The following is an 18739-nucleotide window of genomic DNA, read 5'->3' on the forward strand; positions in this document are numbered from 1 at the left end:
CCTCAGGGTAACCACTAAATGAAAAAGCAGAACAGAGACACAAAAAATAAATATGGAAAAAAACACACAGAACGAGAAACAAAGGAAATGTAGGAAAACCAGAAAATGAGTGATATAATGACAGTATTAAGCCCTCATACATCAATAATCACCCTCAAATGTAAACGGATTGAACTCTCCAATAAAAAGATCAGAGTGGCAAGATGGATTAAGGAAGAAGACCCAACAATTTCCTGCCTCCAGGAAACACATCTCAGCTCCAATGACAAACACAGGCTCAGAGTGAAGGGATGGAAGATGATACTCCAAGCTAATGGCAAACAAAAGAAAGCAGGTGTTGCAATACTTATATCAGACAAAGTAGACTTAAAGATATGATAGGTAAAGAGGGAGAAAGAGGGACAGTATATAATGATCAAAGGGACACTCCATCATGAAGAAATGACACTTATAAATATCTATGCACCCAACACAGGAGCACCAAAGTTCATGAAGCAACTATTAACAAACCTAAAAGAAGATATTGAAAATAACACAATAGTAGTAGGGGACCTCAACACCACACTCACATCATTGGACAGATCATCCAGACAGAAAATCAACAAGGAATCAGTGGAATTAAACAAAAAGCTAAAACAGTTGGACTTAATAGATATATGTAGAACACTCCATCCAAAACCAGCAGAATACACATTCTTCTCAAGTGCACATGGAACATTCTCAAGGATAGACCATATGTTGGGAAACAAGGCAAGTGTCTATAAATTTTTTAAAAATTGAAATAACAACAAGTATCTTTTCCAATCATAATGCTATATAGCTAGAAATTAATTACAAGAAAAAAGCTGAGAAAGGGATAAAGATATGGAGACTAAACAATATGCTATTGAAGAAGCAATGGATCATGAGACAAGTGAAATGATAACATACCATACCAACTCATATGGGATGCAGCAAAAGTCATATTAAGAGGGAAATTCATCACAATACAGACTCAGCTTAACAAATAAGACAAATCCTAAATAAACAATCGCAAATTACACCTAACTGAATTAGAAAAAAAGGAACAAACAAAACCCAAAATCAGTAGGAGAAAAATAATAAAAATCAGAGCAGAAACAAATGCTATTGAAACAAGAAAGGCAGTAGAAAGGATCACTAAAACAAAGAGCTGGTTCTTTGAGAAGATAAAATTGACAAAACCCTAGCCAGACTTACAAAGAAAAAAAGAGAGAAAGCTCAGATAAACAAAATCAGAAATGAAAGAGGAGAAATAACAACAGACTACACAGAAATACAACGGATTATAAGAGAATACTATATGCCAACAAAATGGATAACCTAGAGGAAATGGATAACTTCTTAGACTCTTAAAACCTCCCAAAGCTGAGTCAAGAAGAAGCAATCTGAATAGACCAATCACAAGGAAAGAGATTGAAATAGTAATCAAAAGCATCCCAAAGAATAAAACCCCAAGATCAGATGGCTTTCCTGGGGAATTTTACCAAACTTTCAGAGAGAATTTAATACCTATCCTTCTCAAGATATTCCAAAAAATTAGAGAGGATGGAACACTTCCTAACACATTCTACGAGGCCAACATCACTCTGATACCAAAGCCTGACAAGGACAGCACAAAAAAGGAGAACTACAGGCCAATATTGCTGATGAACATAGATGCAAAAATCCTCAACAAAATTTTGGCAATGTAAATTCAGCAATACCTCAAAAGGATCATACATCATGATCAAGTGGGATTCATACCAGGGACACAGGGATGGTTCAACATCCGCAAGTCAATCAACATGATACACCACATCAACAAATTGAGGAATAAAAACCACATGATCATCTCAATAGATGCCAAGAAAGCATTTGACAAGATCCAACAGCAATTTATGATAAAAATTCTTAGCAAAATGGGGATAGAAGGAAATTACCTCAACATAATAAAGGCCATATATGACAAACCCACAGCCAACATCATACTCAATGGGCAAATACTGAGCACCATCGCCCTGAGAACAGGAACAAGACAAGGATGCCCACTACCACCACTCTTATTCAACATAGTACTGGAGATTTTGGCCAGACCAATTAGGCAAGAGAAAGGAATAAAAGGAATCCAAATAGGGAGTGAAGAAGTGAAACTCTCGCTGTTTGCAGATGACGTGATCTTATATACAGAAAAATCCAGAGAATCCATCTGAAAATTAATAGAAATAATTAACAACTACAGTAAAGTTGCAGGGTACAGAACCAACTTACAATAATCAGTTGCTTTTCTATACTCCAATAACAAACTTACAGAAAGAGAACTCAGTAATACAATTCCATTTGCAATTGCAACTAAAAGAATAAAGTACCTACGAATAAATTTAACCAAGGAGGTGAAGGGCCTATATGATAAAACTATAAGACATTACTGAAAGAAATTGATAATGACATAAACAGATGGAAAGAGATTCCTTGCTAATGGATTGAAAGAATAAACATAGTTAAAATGTCCACACTACCCAAAGCAATCTACAGATTCAATGCGGTCCCAATCAGAATCCCAGTAACATTCTTCACAGAAATAGAGCAAAGAATCCTAAAATTCATATGGGGCAACCAAAGACCCCGAATTGCTAAGGCAATCCTGAGAAAAAAGAACAAAGTTGGAGGTATCACAATCCCTGACTTCAAAATGTACTACAAAGCCATAGTGATCAAAATGGCATGGTACCGGTGCAAAAACAGGCACACAGATCAATGAAACAGAACTGAAAGCCCAGAAATAAAACCATACATCTACGGACAGCTAATCTTTGACAAAGGTGCCAAGAACATAATGGAGAAAAGATAGTCTCTTCAATAAATGGTGTTGGGAAAACTGGACAGCCACATGCAAAACAATGCAGGTAGACCACTATCTCACGCCATACACAAAAATAAACTCAGAATGGATCAAAGACTAGAAGCTACATCCTGAAACTATAAAACTCCTGGAAGATAATATCAGTAGTACACTCTTTGACATAGAACTAAAATGGATCTTTTCAAATACCAGGTTCTCTCAGATAAGAGAAACAAAAGAAAAAATGAACAAATGGGAATTCGTCAAACTAAAGAGCTTCTGCAAGGCAAAAGAAAGCAGAATCAAAACAAAGAGACAATCCACCATTTGGGAGAAAATATTTGCAAATCATATATCTCACAGGGGTTAATCTCCATAATATATAAGGAACTCACACAACTGAACAATAAAAAAACAAACAACCTGATCAAAAAATGGGCAGAGGAGATGAACAGACAGTTTTCCAAAGAAGATATACAGATGGCCAATAAACACATGAAAAGATGTTCAACATCACTAATCATCAGGGAAATGCAAATCAAAACTACACTAAGATACCACCTTATGCCTGTTAAAATGGCTATAATCACTAAGACTAAAAATAACAAATGTTGGAGAGGGTGTGGAGAGAGGGAAATCCTCATACAATGCTGGTGCGAATGCAAACTGGTGCAGCCACTATGGAAAACAGTATGGAGATTCCTCAAAAAATTAAAAATAGAACTACCATACGACCCAGCTATCCCACTACTGGGTATATACCCAAACAATTTGAAATCAACAATCCAAAGTAACATATGCACCCCTATGTTCATCGCAGCACTATTCACAATAGCCAAGACATGGAAACAATCCAAGTGCCCACTGACTGATGACTGGATAAAGAAGATGTGGTATATATATACAATGGAATACTACTCAGCCATAAAAACAGACAAAATCATCCCATTTGCAACAACATGGAAGGAATTATGCTAAGCGAAATAAGCCAGTCTGAGAAAGACAAACACCGGATGATTTCACTCATACATGGAATATAAACAAATACACAGACAAAGAAAACACTTCAGTGGTTACCAGGGGAAGGGGGTCTAGGGTTGGGCATAGCAGGTGAAGGGGAGCACTTATGTGGTGACAGTCAAGAAATAATGGATAACTGAAATCTCGCATTAATGTAAACTATTATGAGCTCAGTAAAAAAACGGACTTTTCAGTACCCCTGCTTTAGGACATCCTAATTACCAGCTTTGTTTTTTCCTTTTCATATATGAAAAAAGAAGGGAATGCCTTAGGAGTGCTTACTCAAAAGCATGGGGGTCAACACCTACCCTTTGGCTATTACAGTCAACAATTAGACCCTGTAGCCAAAGGTCTCCCTCCATGTATGAGAGCTAGTTCAGCAACACCAACCCTTACAAAATCAACTGAGGAATTAGTTATGGGCTCTCCACTCACCATGTGTGTTCCCCATGGAGCAGGAGAATGCTTATTCAATTCTTATCACACTCAACACCCTTCTGTAAGCCGTCTTACCTCAAATGAAATATCGCTGCTAACTTCTTCTCCCATAACCCTTTCCTGCTGCAACAGTTTCAATCCTGCAACCTTTCTGTTTTCCGTCAGCTGATGAAACTTTTCATGACTGTCTGACCCTGACTGATCAATTGTTAACCCCTAGGGCTGACTAACAGGAAACCCCTAGCGCTAATGCAGAGATTTCATGACTTACTCATGGTTCTAGTTTAAACAATGATGAAGGAAAATATCGTGCAGGGTATGTGATCGCCTCTTCCTTTGAAGTTATTGAGGAAGCTCTCCTGCCACCCGCTACTGCAGCTCAGCCGGGGAAACTCCATGCCTAACTAGGACTTGCAACTCAGCAGAAGGTAAAACCACAAGTATCTATACAGATAGCCACTATTATTCTTTCATGGTAGTTCATGACTTTGGCATGCTGTGGAAACAGAGAGGATTCTTGACCTCAGGAGGAAACCAGATCAAGAGCGGAAATTGGGTGGACGAGTTACTAAAGTCGATTCGATTTCCATCTGCCTTAGCCATCATTAAAGCGCCTGGGCATTCAAGGTTAAATTCAGAAGAAACCAAAGGAAATAATTTAGCTGATTGGGTCACACGGACAGCTGCCTTACAAGCCCCCAAATCTGAAACTGTTATAGCAAATTTGACTATCTTTCAAAAGAAGATTTAATGGAAATGATCAAGAACACACAATCTAAGGCACCTTATAAAGAAAGACTTTATTGGGCTGACAGAAATTATATTTTTAGCTCAGTAACTAATCCAAACAGAAAACCTATCTTTCCAGAGTCCATGAAAAGACTCTTGATGGAAATAACTCACCAGATGACCCACTGGGCAGCACATAATCTTGTATAAGTTTTATGAAACAAAACTGGTGGGGAAATATTTCTAAGGCTACCGAGGAAGTGCAATTGACCTGTGCCATGTGTCCTAAATTCAATCCAGAGAAAACTATCCAAACAGCCCCAGGGTACTGTGACTTGCCTAAAGGTCTTTTCAAGGTATGGCAAATGGATTTTATCCAGCTGGCTCCTTCCCAAGGCTATAAGTTTGTTCTTGTTATGGTTTGCATGTTTTCTCATTGAGTTGAAGCATTCCTTGGCTGGCAGGCCTCCACTTTGGCAGTTGCAAAAATATTATTGGAAAAAATTATACCCACCTGGGGTGTTCCCTCAGAACTGCATAATGACCAAGGAATGCATTTTACTGGCCATGTTATAAAACAGGTCTGTGAACTGTGGCCTATTCTACAGTATTTTTATGTGCTTATCACCCTGAGTCCTCTGGACTGGTAGAAGGAACAAATGCCATTATTAAAACTCAATTGGCAGAATTTATGGAGACCTTAAAATTGGCTTGGCCTAAGGAACTTCCTCTGGTCGTTCTAAATCTGAAAGCTGCTCCCTTTGGGAAACAAGCTGTCACCATTTGAAATAATTACCAGCCAACCTATGCACTTTGCTCTCTCTGCTCTTGATATTCAATAAATTAATGGGGACATGCTCCCATATTGCCAAGGAATGATTAGAGTTTTGGATAAAAACCATACCCTAGTAGAGCAGTCTTTCCACAGTGTGGTCCTGGGAGACAAGACAACAAACATCACAATCTGCAACCAGTTGATTTTGTCTACTGAAAACATCTTCAAAAAGATTCTTTACAACCTAGATGGAAGGGACTATATCAGGTACTTTTGACTAATCCTTTTGCTGCAAAACTTAAGGATTCATGTTTCTCTCTTAAGAAGGCCTCATCGCCCAACTGGACTTGTGAACCGACTGGAGAATTAAGATTAAAATAACCAAGAAGTGAAGCAGATGGCATCTGATGCTGACAGCTTTCCCAAGATTTGAGACCAAGCCAGTACATATACACACACCACTCTAACCTTATTGCTGACCCTCTTTATAACAGACCTACTCTGTCACTGATAAGTTTATTAAGCCTCTCAATAATAGTTCAACATGTTTTGCTATGGAAGGTCCACTTAATTAGCTGATGACTTTAGAATATCACTTAATAACTTGCCTTATTATGTCCAAGACTGTAACTTATGGGAATTTATTTAATCTTAACTGGAGTTTTTACCTCCCTCGAGGGCATTTTTGTTAGCAAATGAAAAAACAATGTCCTAGCAAATTGTCCAACTGTAGCGACTGGGGGAAATTTCTCTGAATGCTCAGGATGCCTCCAAAGGCCGCAATCATCCAGATATAGAGACTCCCTAGTTATACCTGTCACCAATTTCTCCTTGGTTCCCAATGCTATGGAAGATTTTAAGTGTTTATCCCTAAAAACCGCCTACAGAGTAAAACTATTTGAGCCAGCACGTCCACCTTATTTCTGGCTGATGTCTCCACAAAATGTTTCACAAAAGCCCTATTCCCACAACATTCCAACTGCCTGGAACCTGCCACTTTTCCCTTCATCTTCAGCATCAAGCAGATGGCTGGCCAAAGTTGTAAAAAATGTAATCTCACCCCTCTATTTGAAGCTTCTTGTCACACTGGGACCAAATGGTTGTCAGCCTGCCCCTTAATAGGCTGCAACGGCCACACTGATCCTTGGCTGGAATGTATTCCTAAGCTCATATCTGTCAATGAAAACATAAATAACTGCATTCTTGGTGGTGTGCTATGTGCCCTTCCAGATACACCTTTGTATGTGATTACAGTGGGGAACCATAGGCTTATGAATTATAGATAGTTGACACATGGCAGGACAACATCTTTTGGACTACCACAGCATTCCATTTCAAGTCCTCATTAAAGAAAAACCCAACCACGATATCATAGAGTTAGGTGAGACTTGGCAGCTCCTCTCTACATCCCATCTACTCTCCATTGCTCACCATTGCCAGGGGATTTGTGCCTTGGTTTGGGGCAATCCATAATCATCTGTTAATAAAAGATTTATCCTACTCACTGGACAAAAACTGAAAGCCATCCCTCTGAGAACAGGAACAAGACAAGGGTGCCCACTTTCACCACTCTTATTCAACATAGTACTGGAGGTGTTGGCCAGAGCAATTTGGCAGGAAAAAGAAATAAAAGGAATCCAAATAGGCAATGAAGAAGTAAAATTCTGTTTGCAGACGACATGATCTTATATATAGAAAACCCCAAAGAATCCATAGGAAAACTATTAGAAATAATAAACAGCTACAGCAAAGTTGCAGGGTATAAAATCAACATACCTAAATCAGTAGCATTTCTATACACTAACAATGAACTAACAGAAAAAGAACTCAAAAACTCAATCCCATTCACAATTGCAACAAAAAGAATAAAATACCTTGGGATAAATTTAACCAAGGAAGTGAAAGATCTATACAATGAAAACTACAAGACTTTCCTGAAAGAAATTGATGATGACATAAAGAGATGGAAAGACATTCCATGTACATGGATTGGAAGAATAAACGTAGTTAAAATGGCCATATTACCTAAACCAATCTACAGATTCAATGCTATCCCAATCAGAATCCCAATGACATTCTTCACAGAATTAGAACAAAGAATCCTAAAATTCATATGGGGCAACAAAAGACCCCGAATTGCTAAAGCAATCCTGAGAAAGAAGAACAAAGCCGGAGGCATCACAATCCCTGACTTCAAAGCATACTACAAAGCTACAGTAATCAAAACAGCATGGTACTGGTACAAAAACAGGTGCACAGATCAATGGAACAGAATTGAAAGTCCAGAAATAAAACCACACATCTATGGACAGCTAATCTTTGGCAAAGGAGCTGAGGGCCTACAATGGAGAAAAGAAAGTCTCTTCAACAAATGGTGCTGGGAAAACTGGACAGCCACAAGTAAAAGAATGAAAATTGACCATTCTTTTTCACCATTCACAAAAATAAACTCAAAATGGATCAAAGACCTAAAGATTAGGCCTGAAACAATAAGTCTTCTAGAAGAGAATATAGGCAGTACACTCTTTGACATCAGTTTCAGAAGAATCTTTTTGGACACCATAACTCCTCAGATGAAGGGAACAATAGAAAGAATAAACAAACGGGACTTCATCAGACTAAAGAGCTTCTTCAAGGCAAAGGAAAACAGGATTGAAACAAAAAAACAGCCCACTAATTGGGAAAAAATATTTACAAGTTATTTATCCAACAAAGGGTTAATCTCCATAATATATAAAGAGCTCACACAGCTCAACAAGAAAAAATCAAACAACCCGATCCAAAAATGGGCAGGGGACATGAACAGACATTTCTCCAAAGAAGATATACGGATGGCCAATAGACACATGAAAAGATGCTCACCATCACTAATCATCAGGGAAATGCAAATCAAAACTACACTAAGATATCACCTTACACCTGTTAGAATGGCAAAAATAACCAAAACAAAAAGTGACAAATGTTGGAGAGGTTGTGGAGAAAAAGGAACCCTCATACACTGTTGGTGGAAATGCAAACTGGTGCAGCCACTATGGAAAACAGTATGGAGATTTCTCAAAAAAATAAAAATAGAAATACCTTATGACCCAGCCATCCCACTACTAGGTATCTATCCAAAGAACTTGAAATCAGCAATTCCAAAAGTCCCATGCACCCCTATGTTCATTGCAGTATTATTTACAATAGCCAAGACGTGGAAGCAACCTAAATGCCCATCAACTGATGACTGGATAAAGAAGATATGGTATATACGTACAATGGAATACCACTCAGCCATAAAAAAGGACAAAATCGTCCTATTCACAACAACATGGATGGACCTTGAAGGTATTATAAGTGAAATAAGCCTGGCAGAGAAAGACGAACTCTGTATGACTCCACTCATAGGTGGAAGTTAACATATAGACAAAGAGAACTGATCGGTGGTTACCAGAGGAAAGGGGGGGTGGGGGTGGGGTGAGGGCACAAAGGGTGAAGTGGTGCACCTACAACATGACTAACAATAATGTACAGCTTAAATTTCACAAGGTTGTAAACTATCATAATCTTAATAAAAAGTTTTAAAAAAAAGATTTATCCTTAACCATAGTTAAATTATCAAATTTAACTGCTTGTGCCTTGGTCCAACAACAATGATTCTTGGATTCCCTAGCAAGAGTGGTATTAGATAATCACATAGCACTCAATTATCTCTTTGCAGAACAGGGCAGCATCTGTGCCATAGCCAACATGTCCTTATGCTGGTGAATTTAGATCTCAAAAAAATTAGAAAAAATTAGAAAAAAAACAGGATCTCTCTGGTCCAATGTCTTTTTTTTAGCACCGTCTGGTTCCCTATTGACATTTTTAGCTGGCTCCTTTCAGGAGTAGGCACCTGGTTAAGATCAGGCCTTCAAATATTGTTAATGATTATTATTGGATGATTGCTACGTGTATTCGTGTCTAAAATCCTTTTTTTTTTTAAAGATTGGCACCTGAGCTAACAACTGTTGCCAATCTTTTTTTTTTTTCTGCTTTATCTCCCCAAATCCCCCCAGTACACAGTTGTATATCTTAGTTGCAGGTCCCTTTAGTTGTGGCACATGGGATGCCACCTCAACGTGGCCTGACGAGCAGTTCCAGGTCCACACCCAGGATCCGAACTGGTGAAACCCTGGGCCGCCAAGGCAGAGCATGCAAATTTAACCACAGGGCCAGCCCCTAAAATTCTTATTCTACTAGTAACTCAGATATGCTTCAGAACTTCTAGAAACACCAAGATTATGATTGTTCAATGGAACAAAATGATTAAAAAATGGCTTACTCGTCTGAGCCTTCAAGTTCCTTGATGAAATCCCCAGATGAGGAAATTACCTAAGAGTCATTTCCTGACTGCCTCCTTGTTGCTTCAGTGTGGCATAACCTCGATGACACTGATCCTTGGAATAGCCATCAGAGATTAAAAATTCCCCCCAATGTGGGACATGACACTCTGGGACAGGTCCATCACAGTGACTCAGGACTAAGAAATCTATGGTTGATCAACGATGATTTCAGAGAAAGATCTTGATCAAAAGGGAAAAATGTGGAACAAAATGGAGTTACTTAAGTCAAGGGGTTTTAAAACGGAGCCACAAGGTCATTAAGGAAATGGGCCTTATGCACATCTTCACCGAATGAAACCATGAACTGGGCCAAAGGGCAAAGATTCTAAGGATGCTACAAAAACACCTGCAACTTGTTGCAATGATGGACCCCTTGCTTAGCTACAGTCTTATCAATCGATCATGTTTAGCCAAGATTAGCTTTCTGCTGCCAGCTCCAATTAAAATTCTTTGTAGGTGACTCAAGCAAACCTCCCTACTTTACCTTTAAAAACCCCTGACTTTCACTCCTTAGTGAGACACTGTTTGGGTTTCTACCTGAATCTGTGCTCCCTGAGTTGCAATTCTTTGATCCCAAATAAACACTCTTTTACGTCTTTTTGGCTGTTTATTTATTTATTGGTGGAGAACATTGCCCTAAGCTAACATCTGTTGCCAATCTTCCTCTTTTATTTTTTCTCCCCAAAGCTCCAGTCCACAGCCATAGATCCTGGTTGTAAATCCTTCTAGTTCTTCCATGTGGGATGCTGCCACAGCATGGCCTCGTGAGTGGTGTGCAGGTCCACACCCAGCATCTGAATTGGTGAACCCTGGGCTGCTGAAGCGGAATGCACAGACTCAATCACCACACCACCAGTCTGGCCCCCTGGCTCTTTATTTTTAGGTTAACACTATTTTGTATCCTCTTCCTGAAATAAACTGCAGTCATGTGTCACTTAATGGGGAATTGTTTTGAGAAATGAGTCATTAGGTGATTTCATCATTGTGCGAACATCATAGACAAAGCTAAATGGTATAGCCTGCTACACACCTAGGTTATATGGTATAGCCTGTTGCTCCCAGGCTACACACCTGTACAGCATGTTGCTGTACTGAATACTGTAGGCAATTATAACACAATGGCAAGTATTTGTGTATCTAGAAATATCTAAACATAGAAAAGGTACAGTACAAATATGGTATAAAAGATAAAAAATGATACACCTGTATAGGGCACTTACCATGAATAGAGTTTGCAGGACGGAGAGTTGCTCTGGGTGAGTCAGTAGGTTGAGTGGCGAGTGAATGTGAAGCCCTACGACATTAGTGTACGCTACTGTAGACTTTATAAACACTGTACACTAAGGCTACACTAAATTTAAAAAAATATTTTTCTTTCTTCAATAATAAATTAACCTTAGCTTACTGTAGCTTTTTTACTTTATAAACTTGTTAATTTTTTAAACTTTTTGACTCTTTTGTAATAACACTTAGCTTAAAACACAAACACATTGTACAGCTGTACAGAAATATTTTCTTTCTTTATATCCTTATTCTATAAGATTTTTTCTATTTTTAAAAATTGTAATTTTTTTTTACTTTGTAAAGTTTTTTGTTACAAACTAAAATGCAAACGCACATATCAACTTAGGCCTACACAGGGTGAGGATCATAACCAGCACTGTCTTCCCTCTCTGCATCTTGTTCCACTGGAAGGTCTTCAGAGACAATAACATATATGGAGCTGTCATCTCCTGTGCCTTCGTCTGGAACACCTCCTGAAGGACTTGCCTAAGGCTCTTCTTGAAGTTTCACTCTTTTCAGAAATACGTCCATGTTGGTTTGCTTGGTTTGTTTCTTTTTTTTATCAGAGATTTGCTTGTAAGCAGATTATGCACCATGAATATTCCTCTCTGTTGATGAAAACCTTTTGGTGTTGGGGTTCATGTTTTCAAACTTTAAGCAGCTTATTGAGGTCTGCAAAAGCTTTTGCTAAACCCTTCACTGTGAATTTTCTTGGGACTTCTTTTTTTCTCTTCTCCTGTACTTTCCTTTTATCTTGCTTCTTCTTCAGCTATGCGTTCCTATTCCAGTTCCCACAACTCCTCTTAGTCAATTCCTCAGGAACCACCTCTAGAAGCTCTTCAGTGTCGTCTCCATCCATACCTGGGTTAAAGCTGTTTGCCATCTCAACCACAGCCTAGTTGATTTTTGCAACCTCCTTATCCTTAGCAAATCCTTTGAAGTCATGGACAAACCTCTTGAGTGTCTTCTCCCAGATGCCATTCATACACTCCTTGATGACATCACCCCAAGCCCAAGCAAGGTTCTTGATATAGTCATAGGTGTTGTAATCCTTCCAGAGTTACATCAGTGTCTTCTCAGTGTCTTCCTCAGTTGCAGTCATAGCCTGGGCAAAGGTCCTCCTCAGGCAGCAGGCCTTAAAACTGCTATAACTCCTTTATCCATTGGTGATCAAAACGCTGGAGTTTGGAGGGAGAAACACTGCTTACATATTGGGATGAAGATCACCAATAAAAACAGTATGTCTAGAGCATTATCAACAATAAGCAAAATCTTGAGAAGTATGTTATTCTCCAAACAGTACTTCTCCATTTTGCTTGCATAGCAATTCAGAAGGGCATCCTGGAAGAGGAATTGGGTCATCTAAGACTTCTTGTTGGTCCTGTAGTATACTCCAGCGTGTGCTAATTGATATATTTGAAGACCCTGGGGTTCTCACTGTGACAGTTCATAAAGGCTTTCAATTTGTAGCCTGTAACATTGCCCCCAAGCAAGAATACTATCCTGTCCTTAAAAGCCTTGAAACCTGGCATTGATCTGGCCTCCTTGTGGATGAAAGTCCTTTCAGGCGTCTGTTTCCAAAATAAGGAGGTTTCATTCATATTGAATATTTGCTGTGGCAAGTAATCTTCCTCCACAGTCAGCTTTCCTGGAGTTTCCAAACATTCTTCAGCTGCCTTCACGTCAGCATTTGCAGACCCACTACTCACTTTCACATTATATAATGAATAACACTTAGCAATAAATTCAACATCATAGTCAGATCCAGTCTTTTCTTTCAACATCACAAACAAACTTTTTGCTTTGGCCGTGATTGTCATGGGGCTGAGAGGGATACACTTCTGTGCCTGGTCTTTAATCCAGGTCATTAGAAGTTTCTCCATGTCTGATATAGGCCCTTCTTGAATTTTGTTAGTCTTATTGCCTTCAATGAAGCAGATCCTTTAACAGCTTCTGTCACTTTGTTCTTGTTCTTCAGGATCATAGGTATGGTACAATGGGACATGCCTGACTGGTGAGCAATAATCATCACTGATTTTCCACCATCATAGTTCTTAATCACCTTAATTTTGTTTCCAGGTCAATCACTTAATGTGGACTCTTAAATGGCAACATTAGCAGTGGATTTTATACACTTAGGGGCCATGATGAACAAAACAACATGAGATTAATTCAAGGTCAGGAGAAAATGATGCAATCAAGAGACATGGTAGACACAAGATGTATGAGGCTGCAGCCAGCCTAACACAGAGTACTGTTTTAAAGTAAACTTTTTAGTAAATAGAAAGAGTACACTCTAAAATAGAAATAAAAAGTATAGTATAGTAAATGCACAAAACAGTAGTATAGTCATTTATTATCATTAGCAAGTATTATGCACTGCACATAATTGTATGTGTTATACTTGTATATGACTGGCAGTTCTGTAGGTTTGTTTACATCAGCCTTGACACAAATACATGAGTAATGCATGGTACTACGATGTTATGATGGCTACAATGTCACTAGGTGATAGGAATTTTTCAGCTCCATTATAATCTTATGGGACCACCGTCACATATCCAGTCCACTGTTAACTGAAACATTGTTATGCAGCACATGACTGCATATATTTGTAAGCACTGACAAACTGTTGTCTTTAGCAGTTCAACTGTTTACTACCATTGGTGCAATTTTCATGCATTAACTATCACCAAGTCTTCTGATGGGGTGCAATGAGAAAGACATATTACTGATAACGGCCCTGATATCAGTTCACCTACATTAAACCCAGCAGATATGGCGTTAAAACCAAAAGCACTCATCCCCTTCCCCTGCTTCTCTAAGTTACATTCATATGTAAATATCAGTTTTTTAAACCTTTGTATCCCTGAACTTCACAAGGCAAACAGAAGTTACAAATTGTTAGAGCCCAGGTGGCCTCATGTTAAAATTTTGGCTAGTTATGGATCCTTTAAAGTTTTATTACAGGGAAACTGATATCCAGAGACTATCAAGAAGCTGAAGCTTCCCAGACCCCAACTCCTTGGCTTCCTGCCACCAGAATCCACTATCTACCATGGAGGCAGACAACCAAGGACATCCACCTGCAGATTCCCTTATCTTGCCATCCTCCTTTCTACAAGCAGCCTCACAAGGCCAAATGCAGGCTGGTGGGAAAGTGCTGACTTGTAAGGCCACGTGCTCCCCCTCCCCTACCTAAAACTTCAAATAGAAACTCCTACCTTTTTTCCTTTGAGGAGGTGGCCCTGAGTTCTAATGGCCTCCCGTCTCCTTATCTGGTTGCCTTTTGATAAAACTCTTTCCTTGCCATAAGCCTAGTGCTCCCTTTTTTATTTTGGTCTCTCTCTTGGGTGGCAGGTAAAAGAACCTGTGTTTGTGGCCAGTAACATTACCTCTTCAGTATTCCTGTCCCAAACGTTAAACCTAAATCTAATCATTAAGAAACAATCTAAAAAATCCAGAATAAGGGGTCTTCTGTAAAACATCTAGCCCACACTCTTGAAATATATCAGTGTCATGAAAAACAAGAAACAATTTTTTCACAATGTGTATATATATATATCAAATTATCATGATATACACTTTAAATATCTTACAATCTTGTCAGTTATACCTCAGTACAGCTAGGGGAAAAAAGGAACAAACAAATAAGGCTGGGCAATTGTTCTAGATTAAAGGAGACTAGGAGACATGACCACTAAATGCAATAATTAAACCTGCACAAGAACCTGGATTTCAAAAAATCTGTAAAAGATATTACTTAGAAAATTTGGATGTGATCTGTTTATTGCATCAATGTTAAAATCCTGTAGTTATGTAATAGACTGTCCTTATTCTTAGGAGATATATACTCATGTATTTAGGGGTTATGATATCTGCACCTAATTCTCAGATAACACAGCCAGAGAGTGATTATGTGTTTGTGTGCATTTGACGAGAGAGAGGAAGCAAACAAAATGTTAAGTGTTGAATCAAGGAGAAGGGCATATGAGTGTTCATTATAGTATTCTTGCAATATTTCTGTAGATTTAACATTTTTCAAAATAAAAATTTAGGGGAAAAAATACCAGTCACTGTAATACATTTAGCCCAGAAGTCAGGAAACTTTCTGCAAAACGTATTTTAGGCTCTATGGGCCATATGGTCTCTGTTGCAAATATTCATCTCTGCCATGTATTGTGGAAGCAACAAACATGAGTGTGGCTGTGTTCTAGTAAAATTTTATTTACAAAAGCAGGTAATGGGTCAGATTTGGCTGCAGGCCATATTTCTGAGCCCCACTTCAGGCTTTGGGAAATTCAGGGCTATCCAATGTCTAGTTGATCCTATGGTCAGCTAGAAATTCAAGGCTGCTCAGGAATTGACAAATTTTTTTACAACATGAATCAAATATTGTAGTTTGAAATGCTGTGGTCCTAATCTGCTAATAACTGAGGATCTAACAGTCACATCTCACTTAAGATGTCATCTCCTCTTTTTCATTTTTCCTCTAATAAAATCTCTTCAAATTTCATTATATCCCTGAATCCAAAGGTCTAAAACTCCAAACACAACAACAACAAACCAACATGTAGATATGGAGAATAGACTGGTGGTTACCAGATGGGAAAGGAGAAGAGGGCGAAAGAAGTAAACAGGCACGTTTGTACGGTGATGGACGGCAACTAGACTTTTGGTGGTGAACACTGTGTAGTCTATACAGATGTCAAAATATGGTGATGCACACCTAAAATTTATATGATCTTGTAAGCCAATGTTACCTCCATTAAAAAATAAATAAATAATAAAAAAAATAAAGCTCCAATGCCTATTGTAAACTCCTTTCTCAGTTCTCTGAGATCTTGCGGGGAGTCGGTGTAACATGATACTTAAAAGTGGGGACTCTATGGGAATGTACATGGTGCAGCCGCCATGGAAAACAATATGGCGGTTCCTCAAAAAATTAAAAATCAAACTACCATATGATCCACTAATTCCACTTCTGGGTATATACTCAAAAGAACTGAAATCAAAATCAAGATCTTGAAGAGATCTGCAATCTCACGTTCATCCCAACACCATTCACAATAGCTAAGACGTGGAAATATCCTAAATGTCCATCAACAGAGGAATGGATAAAGAAAATGTGTATACATATAATGGAATGCTACTCAGTCTTAAAAAATAAGGCAATTCTGCAATACAGGAAAATATGGGTGGACCTTAAGGACATTAACCTAAGTGAAATAAGCCAGACACAGAAAGCCAAGTACTGAATGATTCCACTTACATGAGGTATCTAAAATAGCCAAATTAATAAAATCAAACATAGGAATGGTGGTTATCAGGGGCTGAAAAGAATGGGAAATGGGAGTTATTAATCAACAGACATAAAGTTTCAGTTAAGGAAAATGAATAAGCTCTAGAGATCTGTTGTGCAACATTGCACCTAGAGTCAACAATATTCTATTGCAGTTAAAAATTTGTTAAGAGAATAGATTTTATTGTGTTCTTACCACAATAAAAGGTAAAAAAAATTAAGAGTGGGGCTCTGGAGCTAGACTGCCTGGGTTGGAATCCTGGCTCCCTTACTTCAGCTCTGTGATCTTACACAAGATGCTCGCATCTCTGTGCACCAGCTTCCTCTTTGTGCCAAAGGATGATCATCATGCATGCCTGCAGGGAACTTGAGAGGATTCAATGTGTTGTTCCACATGATCTGCACTTAGCACAGTGCCTAGTGTGTATGAAGCACTAACTAATTAATGCTACCTCATCTTATTCCTGCTAGACTAGGTTTGTTAGACATATTAAAGAGGTAATACACTTTAAGTGCTTGCTTAGCACCGTACCTGGTACATAAAAGCTAAATACATGTAAGACACTGTAATTATTCCACTGGGAAGTTAAACACACCTTTGGTGCCTTTTCACTTCCGTTGTATCTTATACTCAACCAAGTCTTGAGCTATTTAACTTTTCACGTTTTTATACCTTCCTGTTTCTATGGATTGTAAATAAGCTGAAAGCAAAGTCCAAGACATGAGCCTTTTTGTGATCCCTCAAGCACCATTCTTTATATGTACTCTGGGCTGGACATATATTTAGGGCATATAATTAATGCAGTTTAAAAGGAAGAGCCTTCAGCAGACCACCTAGTCCAGCCCCCCACTGATTGGTCATCCAAACACACAAAAAGAGAGAGCTTTCAGAATGAGTCACTATTATTTACAAAGTGATAAGAGAAAGTTTCCACTTGCAATAGTGATCATGTCCACGCCCTTCTGACTTTAAATCAGGAGAAAATGATCAGATACCACCTGCAACTTGCCTGTTGACCACCGCATAGCAGGAGCCACCAGAATTTCAGATTAATTCTGATAACAAGCTGTCGGTGCTTAGGTGAGATTTCTCCATATTTAAGAATGCTTACCAGTCTTCTGGCTGCCACGCCAAACCCAAGGAACTAGATTTCTTTCGGCTTCATTGACTTTTTATTAAGGGAGTGAGTGATTTTCCTCTGGCAGTGAAACCATTCATCAGGTGTGCACTTGTGTAGATGGAATTTCAACCAGACATCTACCCCTGCAAACAACTCATTATTCTTTTACAGAGGGGCAGGCCTCAGAACCTTCCAAGAGGGTGATTCTCCCTCTAGAGGTGGCATTCTGTATTGGCAACCACGGAGAGGTTGCCTGGGAAACCCTGTTCAGAGGCAGCTGTGTCACTTTTAAAACAGACTTCTCCCTTTAAGAGCTAAGATGTACTATTAACAATTCTGCTTTCTCTTGTGTTCTGGATAGCTTTTGCTTTCATACTCTTAGAATAATTTTTTTTTTCCAATTTTCTGCTTATAACCATGGTATTGTATAAAGTTAGGAAAATTTAGAAAACATTAAAAAGGAAAATTAAAATCACCTGTAATCCCCAAACCCAATGGTGACAACCGATAAGATTTTGCTGTATTTCTTTCTTTTTTTCTCTAGCATTGTAGGGAATTTTAAAACAAATTTGGAACTATGCTTAACGTTATGCTAGGATAGTTTTCTGCATAATTATTCTTTAATTTAAACACCCTCTTCTACACAATTTAAACACTAAAAATTTTTAACTTCTGTAGTCAATATTTTTATATAAAATTTTAATTGTTTTTTAAATTATTTTCTTAGTGTAGCTTTCTAGAAATGGAATTACTATGCCAAGAAATAAAAAGATTTTTAAGGCTCTTGATACACTTATTTGCTCTCTGGAAATGTTACAAATTGTACTTCCATCAATGAAGTATATTTCTCTGTACAGTCACAGTCAT

The 18739-nt window shown here is 38.4% G+C and overlaps 1 protein-coding gene across 1 annotated transcript in view; it reads right to left on the reverse strand.

The window, feature by feature from the left end:
- Positions 1 to 18105, reverse strand: part of TMEM248 (transmembrane protein 248) — a 71469-nt gene extending 53364 nt beyond the window's left edge. The window contains exon 1 of the mRNA XM_070567832.1: positions 17864 to 18105. The gene's annotated coding sequence lies outside the window, so the exon portion shown is untranslated. The remainder of the gene's footprint in view (positions 1 to 17863) is intronic.
- Positions 18106 to 18739: the final 634 nt, after the last annotated feature.

Source organism: Equus przewalskii, chromosome 12 (genome assembly GCF_037783145.1).
Source record: "Equus przewalskii isolate Varuska chromosome 12, EquPr2, whole genome shotgun sequence".
In the NCBI taxonomy this organism is placed as follows: Eukaryota; Metazoa; Chordata; class Mammalia; order Perissodactyla; family Equidae; genus Equus; species Equus przewalskii.